We start from the raw sequence: 12,508 nt of genomic DNA, 5'->3' as shown, positions 1-12,508 counted from the left end.
TCAATAATCTGAAGCTGTCCCAATATAGGTACCCGATCAGTCGTTCTTATCGCCTTATATTGGGACGCGTGAACTGCAATGTCCATACAAACTTCTGTCGCTGGTAAGTTATAGTTACGTCGTCCCATTGACAGACAGCGTGTACGGATAAGGTGAGTTACCGTCGATAAGTTTATTGTGACAGAAAAGTCAAGGATAGTTATGATTTTTATCTCAAATAAGAGATTTAACCTGATTCCTGCCGCCGAATTCCACCTTCGTACGACACGCCACAAGTTAGGATATCATGCCCACCATCTGGATGTGTGGCGGTCCTCCACAGTGCGGCTTTCAAGGAGCTTTCTCCCTCGTACTACAAAGCTGTGGAATGAGCTCCCTTGTGCGGTGTTTCCGGGACGATACGACATGGGTACCTTCAAAAAAAGCGCGTACACCTTCCTTAAAGGCCGGCAACGCTCTTGTGATTCCTCTGGTGTTGCAAGAGAATGTGGGCGGCGGTGATCACTTAACACCAGGTGACCCTCACGCTCGTTTGTCCTCCTATTCCATAAAAAAAAAGATATACTGAATATTGGGAACGGCCGTTAGTAGTCAGGGCCACTAACCTATCGGCTATATGGGTCGTCAAACTTTTAAAATAACAAATTTATTAGAAAAGTGGATAAATATCATAGAGACTCGTTCTATTTGAACAGATAAAGCACGACGTGTTCAATCAATAGCTGGAAGAAAGCTTTTCCTAAGCCGTCAAAGGTGAAGAGTACGTGAAGTGTGTACGCATTACAGATATTATCTAATCTAGCTCGGAGCGTGTTAGAACGGGTTCGACCCGTTCCCTTCCGCATCGCTTAAGTTTATAGTTCTTTTGAACTTGCAAAACAACGGTGAGATGGACAAGTTGCCTTTTACTCAACCACACCATTATCTATGAAAATGACCTGAGTCATTCACCCATCCTGAGATGGGTTGCACCAACTAACATTAGCAATAACAAACATGTTAAGGTTCCGGTTAAGCAGAAATGTGTTGCACCATTTGACAATTTTTAGAACACGTCATAACTTCGCCGGTTAAAGCTATTGTTAATGTTAAATAGAGGCCTTTCAAAAGTTTCAAATGATTATACGATATTGACTTGATATTTCACTTTTTAACTTTAACTTTACCAAGGAATACGATAGTGCAACACATTTCGTAGTCTATATTAAATCAGCGTTATCGTTAACCTTATGTTTACTTAAACCATAAACTTATAAATTATAATTTATAGAATATCATTAAATAAACCTTAGTTTTACTTATTGAGCTTTAAGATCAATCGTAAGATCGTAAATAAATAACGTTAATAAAATAAAATATATTATTATGTATAATCTATACTTTGACCTATCATATCACCAAGCTAGAAACCCGACAGGAAAGAAGTTTCCAATGCTAAGTGAAACAGAATATCGTCTCGTTAAAGATATCTGCAATAAGACACCGCATATTAATTACAATATGATCGATTTCCATACAGAAATGTAACAAGAAAGTTGTGAGTAACATCTCCATAAAAACGTTAACAATGCGTTTATAATTTGCAGAAAGTTTAATTTACCTATTGTGTTCGGTGGGAGTATTTTATTAAGATGTCTGCTTTCCATTTTGATGTAATTATTGAAAGTAAGAATCATAAGTTCTAAAACAGTAAGGGGTTTCCTTAATCGTATATGCTTAGTGCATACAGGGCATGCATTTAACCAGGCTCCTTTGCACAGTCAGCCAGCTAGATTATGGGTACCACAACGGCGCCTATTTCTGCCGTGAAGCAGTAATGTGTAAACATTACTGTGTTATGGTCTGAAGGGCGCCGTAGCTAGTGAAATTACTGGGCAAATGAGACGTAACATCATCATATGTCTCAAGGTGACGACCGCCGCTCAGAATTATCAGATTATCTTATGTCCTATTCCAGTTCCGATTCCCGTTTTCACTCCCGTTCCCAACATATTAAATGAATTATTTTGAGGAAGATTGCAATGGCACACTAAACCTACTATTGGTATAGATATAGCTCATCGACGTGAATTTCAGTTTTTCACAATTCCCGCGGGAGCCATGGATTTTTCGGGGATAAATGTAGCCCATGTCCTTTCCGAAGCAAATTTCAACAAAATCGGTTCAGTAGCTCCGCCGTAAAAGTTAATATAGTAAAGTCCGTATAATATTAGGAGGGATGGCAGAAAGTGATCCAAGACTAAAAACAAGAAAAAAAACACGTTCCAAATTTGAATAAAAGATGTTTGATGTTTTTAAGTTGTAGCAATATTTATTTCCAGACTATTCACAACTTCTACAATAGTTAGTGTAGTTCAAATTGATCAGAACCTAACTTACTGAGCGTGTTTTGTGCCGCGTGGCGTACCGTTCCTTTGTCGTGACTGTATACAGTTAGACTTTTACTTCAGATCACGGATTAGAAAAATGTAAGGCCACCTCTACGTTGTGTTTTGTTCTACATATCTGATCAATTTTTTACAAGTGGATTACGGATTCTTTAGTAATGGTATAATTACTTTAATTCTTGATATAGGGATTGGATTTTAATAATTAATATATTCGATTTTTTTTTAATGGAATTAAGTAGTATTACGTGCGTACAAAGTACCCATATCAGAAGTGAAACCTGCATTAGGCATGAACCTCTTAATTGCATATGAAGTCCTGGTACATGTTGCTAGGATGACACATGATTTCAACCTCTATGAAAGATATTTCTATCACCGCTACCATATTTATGTTATCCTGGTGTCTATGTAGTAATACATAGTAGTAAGAAGTGATAATATATTAAGGTATACTCGCGTCATACGTAAGACAATCTCTTCTTCAACTATGATCGCCTGGTACCAAAACACTATATTGTTATGCTTCTCATTTCATTTTCTACCACGTTGAATCTTATGAATCCTATGTGTCTGCCTCTTCTTTCTGTCTAACTTTTTGTTTCATTGATTTTCAAATCACAACGATAGTAACGAAGTTTTCACTTTTCACTTCAAAAATAGCCAGTCTACATAGTATTACATGTAACATAGATTACTTTGTTGTACTTATATTTTATTTACAAATCATCAAGAACTGAAAGTTTTCGATCCAACTTGTCCAAAAATTCACAAGAACCGTCGCGCCATATTTAGAGTCATATAAAAATAAAAGTATTGAGTACTTTCAATTTTAACTGCACTTTTTGCTTTACTATTTTATATCCAATCACAATGGAATTAAAGTCTAAAATGTAACGCTGGTGTTGACTTGAACCGGCTCCCAAATGTCGAACGGGTGACTTTGGTAGACCTTGGGGCTACTGAGAAAGCAAAAACATCGACAAGTTTGATGAAGCTTATTGTTATCTGTGTTGGTCATTTACAACGCACTTTTAATGTTTTTGAGCGATGCCCATTTATCAGATACAACCCCAAATAAAACATATTAGAATAGCAATACCTGTCTTAAGATAACCAATTACGAATTAGGTACTAAATTATATTTTACTTCTCAATAGGCTGTAGTTGTATATTTTCTTGCTGAGGATGAAACTGTACGTCAGGGACGCTCAAACGGTCGATCGCGAGTGCTTTTTGAGTCGATCTCGAGAATAAAATCCGATATAGAACTATTCACAGTTTTTGTTTTAGGTAACTAAAATCGGTAATAACATACCATCTTATGAAAAGTATGCTCAGGACATGCAGTGTTATGCAGATTCAACATCCAAAGTCACTCTTTAGTTAAGTTTAGAACTTTAGACACTAGAACGCGCATATTTTGTAAGAACCAATAAACTGGCAATTTTGAATAATTTAGAGTTTTTTTCATTGACATTTTAGAGCAGACCTACACTTACCTTGACTAAAAAAAGCATATTTTTGTGCGCAAAACTAATTTCTATGTCATCGTGACACTCTACCTAGACGACAATGCTTCATCACACATATTTGAAGCTTCTCAGAGTCGATCGATCATAGTCTCAATTTTGAGGTAGATCGCCAGAGTTCAAGGCTTGAGCACCCCTGCTGTACGTAATAGGTAGGAACTTTCTATTATTTAGTGTATGTACACACAGGGCGAAGATGGTAGTACTTGTATTACATTGATGGTAGTATTTGTATTACATTGATGGTAGTATTTGTATTACATTGTACCTTTTATATCCATCTGGGTTTAATGGGGTAGCAAAACTATGCACAGTTTGCAATTAGAACTATATATATGCATTCATTGTTCAACCGGTGCAGTATTGCCACAACACTATTTTTCGGGTTGAATAATGTGGTTGTCAGTGTGATATTCCAACTTAAAGGTCGTAGCTCATTAGAACAACGCACCATTTAACCCTCACCGATGCGTTGTTCGGAGTCCGCTCATTGTTAACAAGTAGTCAACGATTGGAGGATTGACGTTGCGTTATCGCCTTTAGACATAATATGGATCCCTGATTTAACGAGTCTTCCAGTCATAAGGTCTGTCATTTCAAAGAAACAAAATACGTTTGAAAGAGTGGGTGCGGTGTATCGCTGAAGCGCTGTCAAAGCAATACAAGTGGTTACCGAGTGGCCCTCAGCTTGCGAGAAACCGCACGGGGCGAGGCGGCGCGGGTTTGTGCCGGACTGACCCAGTGAGCTATGACCTTTAGTCTCTGCGTGACTGGCGGATTATGCTACGCGTTAGGTCATAGTACTGTTATTGGTAGACGATGCTGTTTAATATCAGCTGGACTAATTCAACCATGTGTAACATTACTGTCTTTCGGTCTGAAGGGCGCCGTAGCTAGTCAAATTATTGGGCAAATGAGACATAACATCGTATGTCTCAAGATGACGAACGCAGTTGTAGTACTGCTCGGGATTTTTGGGTTTTCCTAATAATCCTAAGCGGCACTGCATTGTAATGGGCAGAGCGTAACAATTATCATCAGCTGAACGTCCTGCTCGTCTCGTCCCTTATTTTCATAAATAAAAACTATGTGCACATTTAAGAAAATATTGCATTAGGCGTTACTTTGCGGAAATTAATAATTATACAAATAATCTAGGTTTTAAAAACTAACTGCACATTACTTTTCTACAAAAAACTGGACCCAGTAAAGTGTGGATTGCAGAATGTATGGCAGAGGATGAAATGGTCACTCACGTAATCCTGGAATGTGCAGAAATGGCCAACCAACCTTAGAAAATACAAGGTTGTTCCGAGAAGTCTGTTAATATCCCATGAGTGTTCTGAACTTCTGAAACAGCTGGGCTGCACCCAACTTAATGGTTTAATTGCGGAAACAAGAAAAGCTAACCTATACCATACCATTACAAATTATAGATTGCAAGTTTTAGTCTATTTTGGACTCAGTTTTTGTAATAAGTTGAAATAATCGCAGACGATATGCTTTATTACCAATTATTGCAGTAGACCACTCTCTTTGACAGATTGCATGTTAAGTATAAACTCCACGGAGGTCGGTACTGTTACCAAAAGCTGATTGGCGAAATGGCCATCGGTATGGCGATATTGACAGCTCATCAACGTAACTGCACCGTTTGTCACTACATCAATCATTTTGTAATGAGGTAGAGTGAGAAACGTGACGACCGTGAGGGTCACCGGATGGTAGGGTACTATGATATGGCCAACGATAACGATGATCGTGTAAACAGAAAATCTGCTTCATATTTTTAGAATTGAAGTTATATAGTAATATTTTTTATAATCGCTAATAAAATGTACGCAAAGCACCTTTATCTATTTACGGTGTGTGTTTGTGGATTGATGCACTACTGTAGTCTAACCCCCTTATTCATAATAGTCTGCTAACTTAAAGCATTGCTAATTCTCACTCTGTCTTCTTCTATTGACCTAAGTCAGAATGAGTAAAAACACTCCTTAGCGGCTGTTTAAAGTTAGCGGACCATTAAGAATAAGAGGGTAAAACTCTTGTTTTTACTTTTTACATTTTTATTAATTTACATTTACTTTTTTGATTTACTCGTGTAAGGCTTTGAGTATTTGACGTTCGAGTATTTTTGTTGCATCACTTTATATATATTGTAACTTATTTGTAAAAAGATGAAAAGCTGTAAAGGTTGATTTGAAAAATGCTGAAGTATTAAATTAAAAAGTGACTTTTGTTTAGGAGTCGCAAATTAGGGGGGTTATTAAAAGCCCACCTCTTTATTGATATTTTTATTAATAGGAGCGACTGCATTTTATTATTATTGTTATCTTCTTTATATATTAGCTGACCCGACAGACTTTGTTCAAAATAAAAAAAATACTGTTTTATAGGAATTTGCCAACTATATTTCAAAACCTCAGGGATTATTTCGTAACGTATGCTCCTTGTTGTTATAATAAAATTATTTCACAGCAGAACTGTCAAACCGTGCGTCACTAAATTCTCTCATAGAAAATATTATCTTCATACAAAACAAATATGGGAAATAAAAATAATTATAGGTACCAAATCGAAATAAAAAGTATCTCTATCCTCTAAACTGCACCATTGAAACTCGTTCATTAGTTTAGGAGTCCATCGCGGACAAACAACGTGTCACGTAATTTATATATATTAAGATATATGAGATTTCCGCCTATATATTGACTCATCACGATATCTCTGGAACCATAAGGCTTAGAGACTTGAAAGTTGTTAAAATATTCCTTGTTGAGGTAAGCAAAAAAAGGATTTTACGAAATTCCACCCTCAATAGTTTTTTTTTATTATATATATAATAATTTTGAGGGCAAAATACGCGGTTGGTGTTTTATGCCCTCATAGTATATTTATGGGTCCGAAGGGTCAACGGCAGTAGGTCAAGAGGACGCTCCCCTATGCGCTGGACAGACCAGATCAAAGCCCTTACCAATACTCCCCTCAACACATGTGCCAGAGAAGCAACAGCCAGGGATAACTGGCGTAGAATCGTTCGTCGTTCGACGTGACCACGAGTGCTCTATCAAGAGTAATCCGACGAAGAAGAAGAAGTATATTTATAACGTGGTTTCGTAATATCTAAGCCTATTGTGTTACAATATTTACTTCAATTTAAAATATTTTTTTACTTCCATCAGGTACCCACTATCGACCGATGCTGCTCTGCAACGGAATTGTCGAACAAACAAGGTAACTCACTGCATAATTACACACACACACATACCCACGCCTTGTTCACGTCGCGGTCGGGGTAGACAGAGACAATAGAATACCACTTGCTTCTATCCCTACCAATCCTTACAAACCTCACGCGTTTCCTCTACATTAATTACTCTTTTTTTACAAGCCTGGGTGTATAGCCGAATGAGACTTGACATCTTATGTCTCAAGGTTGCAAGGAGCGCAGTTGTTGTCCTGAGTGGCACTGCATTGCAATGGGCAGAGCGTATCAATGACCATCAGCTGAATGTCCAAAAAAACGTGGGCATAGCGAACATGGGCTCGCGCGTAATTTATCCACACCTTAAGTTTTCTGAGAAGGTCTCCTTCCGAAGCTTAGTGAACAGTATCGCCTGCGGCGTGACAATTAACTTCAACGTTATTGGAACACCACCTCAAAATAAAAATTGAGCATCGACTTAGATACAGCCTAGATAGAGCATCTTGTTGTTACGCAACGCAAGAGAACAGGCCAGGTTTATTACGTAAGTGTGCGATACAGCTATCTCTTACAGTCGCGATACGTTAGTAACTTTGCTTTAGTGTGCGTGCGTTGCTGAAAATAGAGGCCAACAGTTCAACGCTATCTTAATTCTACGTGATCACAGCTGTCACAGTCTATATAGGCAAATAAATTATCTAAGAGCATGGTGTAACATTTTAGTATTTTTTTTTAAACAAACTTTCTCCTCTATATATTAAATAGGTTACATTCACAAAAGGCTCGCTTTCCTTTTCCATCATACTCTATCTCCATTGGACACAGCATTTTCTTTGATTAACGCGAGTTTTACACATTTAAATAAAACTCTTTTAAAAGGACTGTGTGGAGGAAAACTGTGTTAAAAGTTAATGCAGCATTCGTCAGGGGTAGGCTCCTTTGCACAGGATGCCGGCTAGATTATGGGTGTGGTACCCGTTCTGCCGTGAAGCAGTAATGTATAAGCATTACTGTGTTTCAGTCTGAACGGCGCCGTAGCTAGTGATATAACTGGGCAAAGCGTCCATCGACTGAACGTCCTGCTCGTCTCGTCTCTTAATAACATTAAAATAAGTTAGCTAAATAAATGATAAAAATGTAACTTTTACGCAAAAAATAATGTAAAAAAACAGTTACAATTACACGCGTTTTAATCCTTTAAAAAGTGTTCTATTTTAATCCATTAGAGATTTTCTCTCTCTCTAGGTTTGTCTATACCAGTGATTCCCAACCTTTTTTAGGCCCCCACCTTATCATTATTAAAAGGTCCCTATACATATATTTAAACCTTTAAAAATTGTTTACTTCCCTTAATATAAATGATAGTTCTATGAAGAAATCACTATAAATTTTTTATCAAAACATCGTAAGTAAAATTTAAAATGATATAATGAAAAACTAAAGTTCAAAATAATTTTAATATTGATTTTTTTTATATTCATTTAGTGCGCTTGATGCTTGCTGCAAAGAGATTTTATATTACGTACCAATTTACTTATCTTTAATCTCAAATCGCCACGTTGTGTTATATATATGTCAAGTCGATTATTTTAATCAGTAAGTCATTTACAGCACTAAATCGACATTCAGATATATGAAGATGGAAACGGTAATCAAAGATTACTTACACATTCTTGGAATTTGCCTTTTTTGTTAAATTTGTCACCGATTTCTAGCATTGCAATTAAATAACCGAAAACGAAAGGGTTAAAGTCGTGTCGAGGCCATTTTTAAATTGCCCCCTAAACTATCAAATTGCCGCCCTGTGCAATTTGAGTATAAGATATAATAGAGATATAATATATCGTTTTATTTATCATAATCATAATCGTCAGTCGGAAGCGTCCACTGCTGGACAAAGGCCTCCCCCAAAGATCTCCACAACGATCGGTCCTACGCAACCCTCATCCAACGTATTCCGGCGATCTTGAACAGATATTGGGTCGATTCGATGACTTTACTGCTCCACCGGCCGTCTATCATTCATTTGGGCTAATGTTAGTGACTGTGGTTCTCCTACGAAACTCCGAGCAATGCCCTCTGAGCAACCATAAGCTTTCTCATCAGGCCCATGTTATTGATCACGTTAGTGTACCGTAAGTCATCACTGGCAACACACACGGTTTGAAAACCATCGTGTTCAGGCACAGTGGTATGTATTTGGGAAATTTGGTAACGCCACTCCATCTCGTAAAATAGTTTATATTAAGTCAGCGGGCCCCACTTTAGGAAACACAAGTCTATACACTAGTAGTTCGAAAGTCTATGGTAGCAGGCATGCAATCGAAGGCTCTGAAGTTGCAAATTGTACACGTATTGCTTCAATTTATTGCATCCTTCCAACTTAAGTCTCGCCTATTATTTATATCCTTGTGTAACTTATCTCGATCACTGTTACGTTTAACGCCCACGGTACTATCAATTAAAACATGAAAATAATCCTCGGTTCGCCATAGGTGCATTGCAATAAAACTTCTGTGTATCAGTTCAGGGCTGCCACACAACTACTTTTAAACAAATAAAATAATCACAGAAAGTTTATTGAATAAGCCGTTATTTTATGCACGTATATGCAATGGGAATGTTCTTACTAAATCTCAAGTCAGTACTTAATGGTTCCATAGATATAGTGATGAGTCAAATACATAGGTGAAAATCTCTTATATATATAACAACTAGCGGACCCGACAGACGTTCTCCTGTACACACGTGTTAAGTTTGAAAAATCGGTCCAGACGTTAGGAGGAGACCACTAACATACGTAGGAGAATTATATGTCGACTGTATTGATATTCTAAACCAATCTCAAATTCACTGGAACATTAAAAAAATCATCAAAATCAGTCCAGCCATGAGGAGGTAGTTCAATTGTTAATCTAAACTATCCTCGAATCCACTTGAACACACACATAAAATTTCATTCAAACCGGTACAGCCGTTTAGGAGGAGTTTACTGTCAACACACGTACAGAAGAATTTTATATATAAAGATATCTGATATATTGATAGGAGATGGACAAAAAATGTATGAGCCTTTGGCCCTAGGAAAACATATTTATATAAATTCTATGTCAATTTAAAGTAGACATCTTTTAGGAAAAAATTAAAGAAAAATTTTAAGAAAAAAAAAACAATTGACTTAAAAAAAACTTATCCAAAACAATAGATACAATATGCACTAATACGCATTAAAAGTACAATAAAAATAATTGCGTATTTTTATACAATCTAATTAATTAATCTAATTGGTTCTAATTACAATTATTGTTATTTTTGGAATCGGATGGTGAACACAGTCGAAAGTTCTGAGGTAACAAATATATCAAAAATACCGTCGAATTGAGAACCTTTTCCTTCTTTGAATTCGGTTAAAACATGCTCAGTCTTACGAGTGAAATAAAAAAAAAATACATTTTTTAATCAGTTTTTTAACATAGTGAAAAAACTAAAATTGTTAACTTTTCTTAAAAATGTTATTTGTAATACATTTATTTTTGTAGTTTGTCTATCTATCTCCTTTAATACTAATATTATATTTTTATTTACTTTTTAAGCTAAAATTTTGATCAACAATCAATAATGCTTAATCCACTGTATTGAAGCTATAACTTCTAGAAGGATTTTGTGTTTTTATTTTGTGGTTATTAAAGGCATAAAGGCATTTATTTTCTCAAAATTGATTCCTTTAGAATTCTTTTTGATGTCATTTCTAATAATTACTAGATACTACTACCGTTTCGGAAACAAAGGGCTCTCTGAGAGAGAAGAAGCGGCGCAAGAAACTCTCCCAGCATTCTTTTTTCCGCTCTTTTCAATAAAAATATACAATATTGTACAGTCATTTCTATCGCTATAAAATAATCACAATCTAGTCCCAGGCTGTCCGAGCATTTAGATATTCAGATTTCATATTTAGATATTGAATGAGAATTAACGGTCACATATCATTTAGAAGGCAAATATAATTCCCTTCTAAAGTGGGCTCGAGTTGATTTGAATATGAAGAAATATCCAAATGTGAATGTTCAATCAAGATAGTTAAAAAACCATAAATTTTACATCTATAGCAGAAATTTTTGTTGTATAAATACCTTATAGTTTTGATCCAAAAAGAGACTTGGCAACACTGGGAATATATCAACTGCGTCGCCATTGAGATTTCTAGAAAAATTACCCTTATTGCATTAAGCGTAGGAACTCCTTAGATAACATCGGTAGCTCGGAATATAGCATATAGGGCATAGATAATATAAGACGTTGTAGCTTGTCTCGCTAAAGGATTTATGTCGTAGACTGAACATTTTTAATCTGTGATCTTCGTTTTTGTTTTTCAGTCAGGCTGTCTTACGAACATTTTTATCTCTATGGTTTTTTGTTTTTGTCGACTTCATTCTTAATTGTTCTTGGGACCCAGAGCCCTACTGTGAAGTTGGAGGCGTTTATTTGGTATAAGTGAACCAGGGAGGCACTTTGTTGAATTAGATATTTTTTTATATATAATCGCTTATAAAATGCTCACAGAATACCTTTAATAATTTACGGTGTGCGTGGATGATGCAGCTACTGTACTCAATAACTTTTGTATTAATTTACATTTACTTTTTTGACTTACTCGTGTAAATCATTGACTATTTGACACTTGTTATTTGATGTTTGTTGCATCACTTTACATATTATATTGTAATGATTTGTAAAACGATGAAAATGTAAATCTTGATTTAAAAGAGTGGCAATGATTTTCTTGCTACTTCTTCTCATTAGCTCAAGCCTTTACGAAGTAGCAGTAGATTCAATAAGATTTTTTTTATTACATTCATAAGTGTCATTTCCGCGACCTATATGAATAAAGTGGTTTTGATTTGATAGTATTTGTTCATCTTTTATTATTTAAAGGAGCCATTATTTTATCACTGCGAATTTTAATCTAATGCTAAATATTTAAAACTAGAAATCTCATATGTTTTTGTTAATTCTGATTTATCTTTATGTCGTAGTATGTATAGGTTTTAGTGAAATTGTAATGTCTGTCATTACAATGCAATTATTATCACATAAATAATTTTCTTAATGATACCACAGACTGGGACTGAAGCGAACACCCTCAGGCTATTTAATCATAAATGTTTATTGTACCATATTACATTGTAATCAATATTTTTATAAAAATAACTCGCAGAGTTTCTGGCACCGGTGTCAGGTCTGAGGCATACTATTTGAATGGGTAGGTTTTTGACGTTCAGTAAGTGATTCTAAATCTTATCTATATATATATATATATATATATATATATATATATATATATATATATATATATATATATAAATGAATTGCTGTTCGTTAGT

The 12,508-nt window shown here is 35.6% G+C and overlaps 1 protein-coding gene across 4 annotated transcripts in view; it reads left to right on the top strand.

Annotated features, from left to right (window-relative positions):
- The window catches only part of LOC126964639 (titin), a 124,086-nt gene that overhangs the window by 42,548 nt on the left and 69,030 nt on the right, over positions 1-12,508 (top strand). For 3 of the 4 annotated variants that reach the window (XM_050807872.1, XM_050807873.1, XM_050807870.1), the window contains exon 2: positions 7,105-7,156. The exons of the other annotated variant lie outside the window; for it this stretch is intronic. The gene's annotated coding sequence lies outside the window, so the exon portion shown is untranslated. The remainder of the gene's footprint in view (positions 1-7,104; positions 7,157-12,508) is intronic. 4 annotated transcript variants of the gene reach the window in all.

The sequence above is a fragment of the Leptidea sinapis genome, chromosome 5 (genome assembly GCF_905404315.1).
Source record: "Leptidea sinapis chromosome 5, ilLepSina1.1, whole genome shotgun sequence".
Taxonomy (NCBI): Eukaryota; Metazoa; Arthropoda; class Insecta; order Lepidoptera; family Pieridae; genus Leptidea; species Leptidea sinapis.
Note: the sequence above shows the minus strand (reverse complement) of the source record. Positions and strands in the feature narration are given on the sequence as shown.